Genomic DNA, 4,679 nt, shown 5'->3' on the forward strand with positions numbered 1-4,679 from the left:
TTCAGGAAGAATATGATTTTCAATATATTTCAATAAATCTTTGGTTTTTATATAACTTATATCATATTGTAATGTAATGCAATCTACACCTCCGGGCATCGTCGAGTCGATGACTTTCTAGAGAATACGACTTAGGAATATCACCCGTGATAGCTCAGTTGGCGGAGGACTGTAGTGGTTCAACTCAAAGCTATCCTTAGGTCGCTGGTTCGACTCCGGCTCGCGGGATTTTTTTTCGGCACATTTCTAACGTGTTTAGATTGTAGATTATTTTAGTCCTTAAACAATGTTCCTTTATCGTGTAATTACATTTTAAAGTTTCTAGTGTAGCGAAACAGGATTTTATTTTGGACAGTGAGGTCCTCAAAATGCCGAGGCTCCTCAAACCCTTCATCCTCCTCCTCGATGCTATCCTCTTCTTGCTGTGTATCCTCTTCAATATAAGATATAACATATATCTTCTAGAGACAAGGCTGTTTCCTTGTATTTAATGGTGGCACCTGTTGACTGGGAATATAAATACTCCAAGCCAATGAGCTCACCTGAAATAACACAAGTATGTATTTTCTACTTAAACTATTGATAGTTCAATCATGCTCATGTGTTAACTACCATCTTATTGACATTTGTGTAATAAAAATATTGTACATGTTGTTTATATTTCAAGACACCCAAGACATTGTAAATATCATGTGAAACATATTAACTGCTGTATGTACCTGTGTATTTTCCAGGGACTTTAAAATCTGGAGAAATCTTTTTTTGCAGCACATCTTGTGACAACTGGTTCATAGAATATCGCAAAACTCCATCGTATGAGAGAGGTCCTTGACACTCCCGGTCTGTTGTTGCCCCTCTCTCTCTATCTTGGTTCCAACGATGGATGCCATCCAAACGGTACACCTGAAAGTTTACATCACTAGCTAGGTATCTGTAAGATAAATTTGGAATAGGTTCAGTTATCCTGTAAGCAGAAAGTTACATTATTTGCAATGATAAAATTATGCATTGGTTTAACTGACTGTCTCAGCAATACAATATCATTTATGTAAAAAAATAAAAATATGTAGGACCTATACATAATGTTTTTACTTGCTAATTGTTCTCAAGGTAATACCACTGACTAAATGTTTCTTCTCTATTTGCCATTTGCTGACATTAACAATAACTGATAGCAATGTACAATTACAAGCAAATTCTTATTCAAAATTATGTATATAATGTTTCGTAGAGAATGAAACTAATCACAACATGAATGGATAATTGTCAGTGAACGCCAAGGCTTCAATAATGTGTGACGTATTTGGATTATCTAATTTATAAAAAAGTCTTTGCAATTCGAATTTATCTGTGCAAAAAAAAGTGTATGTTTTTACTTTTACCTGGAACAAATCTGTTCATGTGGAGATGAAAACTTTCCAATGAGGTTGAACCTCTGGCACAGCGATACTTTGGTAGCTCCACCCACCTTTCCTAACAGTGCAAACCTTAGTGTAAAGTTGGACACCATCAGGATCTTGAAGGCAAGGAACATGTTGACTCTATTTAGCCCAAACATCCTGCATCTTTATATCATTGAATAGTGGCAATCCAAGGATGTCCAGTCCCTTGTCTCCCTCCATGGAGTGGATTAGCTCACTAATCAGAGTCGTCGTTTCCTTTGTGCCTCTGGTTATCCTTCTGGTGAAGCCAACTCTTAAGATTTTATGTGGAGCACAACATCAGAATCTGACGGATCAGGAATATGATACTGAATCATATCAGCACTCTTTGCCCTCTTCAGCAACGAAACATCTTTCTCCTCCCATTCGAAGATGCATTGGCTGCGACGACCCATGAATGGTCCATACAATGGATCGGCATCGGTTACGCAGCCAACAGACAGCCTTCGCATAAAATGCCAGATGTCCAACCTATAAACAAAATCATAACATAACAATTCTGCAAGAAGTATTCTAAGATCTTTCTTTCTGAGACACTGACAACTAGGCATAATGATTCAACTTATTCAGTTATGATTCACATATTTTAGAATAAATCAACTTCTCATTTGTCACACTTTGGTTTTCATTTAAGTTATATTTGAGAATCTAACAAATACATATTTGATAGACAGGCCATCAACTCTCTATCCTCTCTGTTTGGAATATCTATCAACAGGAAATAAGTTTATCTTTATAAATATATATTTGAAGGAAAATATTTTTTTTGAATTATGCATTAAGAGCAAATGATATCTTTGAATATGTATTATCAGATATTTATTTAAAGTACTTGATAACTAAATCAAACTAATTAATAACATGTTAACAAAATATCTTTATTAACATAATAGTGTAGTACAGTGTAGCAGAATGAATACTCATTTATGCTTGTCATATCTTAAACAGTGTAAAGAAAAGTGCAGTTTTTTGAGAAATTTTCAGAAATAGGCCAACTCATTATCTTACCTGCTTCAAAATGTGTTTGAGATTAAAAATAATAGTGTTAATATTTGTATGTTGTTTTGCACGGAACATGAAAAGATCAGCTGATACAGATATTCAAATTTCATGCTACTTACTAGGTTGCAACTTTGGGGGTGAGGACAACCTTTTAATCTGTCTTTTCAGAGCTTTTGGAGAGAGCTGTCTACCGGTCACAAGCTGCTTTAACTGGCTTGTATTTAGAAAGCCCCGCTCAGCATTCTTCCTCCTCACAATTTCCCTCCCCTTACATAATGCTGGAAATATTCGAATGTACAATATAATAGTTTACCTATGCCACTAACAACGTACATACATAAAAAGTTGTTTTGTCTTTATAGTTGGTTGCGCCTCTGTAAAGCAATCCACGCCTCCTGTAGCAAATTTTTGGCAGACAATAACAATGAAATGAAAGTAGAATCCCCCCCCCCCCCCTATGAGAAGGGGCACACCTCTTGTCGCCACGCAACATTCCTGCAGGCCGAAAAATGGTATAGTGCCCATCGCCAGGTATAGTTCATGTAGTCAAGGAAGGCAGATAACAATATCATATAGAATAAGGGTAGTTATCCGATAACACTCATAGAAGTTATATGATGTACAAAAGGCTTATAAACACTAAGCTACAGAAGTAAGAAACTTAACTTACTTTCAGTGCATTTTTAATCATCTGCTGGTGCTTTCCAGATCTATCCTATTTCCCTTCATCTTTCATGGTACGAACCAGCAGCCAGCGAAACCTTTTCCCCCTATATTTTTCACTCTGCATGATGTATTCTCTTACACAAATAGTTTATCTGCTCTTACATCTAAGCTAAATGTGTGATAATTTTTTTTTATTTAAATGTTTTAAACTCTGCCATACAAATGAACCTCGATAGATTGACAATGTAGCAAATATATTTCCCTCCAAAATATTAAGGGAGCATAATACTCTAAAAGTGCTATGAACCATGAACAGATGGATAAATGGCTATATATCCACATTCATGATCAGTCAGAGGAATTACTTACTTGAGTGATTTCAAAAGTACTTATTGAGGTTGCTCCCCTAACTGATAATGACCAAAAGTAAGATTGTCAGCTGATTTCATATTTATGTCTCTCTATATACCAAACATGAGTTTGATATTATTATATAACCGGGAACATGGAAACCAAACCCTAGAAATTCAAATTCCATCATAATATTTAAAATCATACCAAGAACGTCCTTTTCATTGTTTTCGTCCCCTTGTCTAGTTAGAACTCTTTCCCGAGCCTCCTTATCCACTTGTTCTAGGCTAAGGAGAGGGGACCATGGTGGCGTATCCTTACTCCCAAGCCTACCCTCAGGAGAAACTGACAGCAAAAGCTCTCCAGACTGGCTTCTCCGGAAATTCAGATACAATGTTCCTGGCATGATCCTGAAATAATACATAAAATTCCATGAAAATATGACAGGGATCAACATTACATGTCAAATATATTTTCAGTTATTGTGAATAATTACAATTTGCATGGAGAATGGTTGGAATGTGAATTTGGAAATACAATTTTATAGAAGCTAGATTGTTTACTCAAAGTATGGGTTTCATTGATTCCCCCGCTCCCCGTATATGGTGTTGGGCCCCTGAGGACAAGAACCTCATTTGAGGATGAGACACACAAGCTTCCAACTGCCCGGCTACTCACAAGTCGTGGTTTGAATAGCCAATGGAAACCACAGAACCAGGAATCAGGTGACCAATCAAAACCAGCGAACCAGGATTCCTAAACCAGAAATTAACTAATCGGTAGTGAGATTCTTTACACAGCATCCGCCATTGTGAATGCCGCCTACTTCATCACTGCTCGCTGAATAGATATTTCCTAAAACAATTCTGATGTATTTGATCATTTGTTGATATATCAGGTAAGTAGTATTCATGATGTAGAACTTGCATCACATTTATACATGTATTTCTTTTACTTAACTAGTCCTTAGTAACTGACACGGAAACCGAAAGTAGGTCGATACTTTCATTGCATGCATACTGTACATACTTGAATGAATGTGTGTGTTGATCTATTAATCTGCTATATTTGATATTGTTGTCACACTTATTTAAACCATTCTCATTATACCCATTACTTAATCTTCATTAGATATATAGCTGTATGGAACAAACAAACTTATCAAACAGTTAAACAGTCATTATCAGAGTACAGTACACATAGAATAAACAAACTAAT

Source organism: Mizuhopecten yessoensis, unplaced genomic scaffold (assembly GCF_002113885.1).
Source record: "Mizuhopecten yessoensis strain PY_sf001 unplaced genomic scaffold, ASM211388v2 scaffold5547, whole genome shotgun sequence".
Lineage (NCBI taxonomy): Eukaryota > Metazoa > Mollusca > Bivalvia > Pectinida > Pectinidae > Mizuhopecten > Mizuhopecten yessoensis.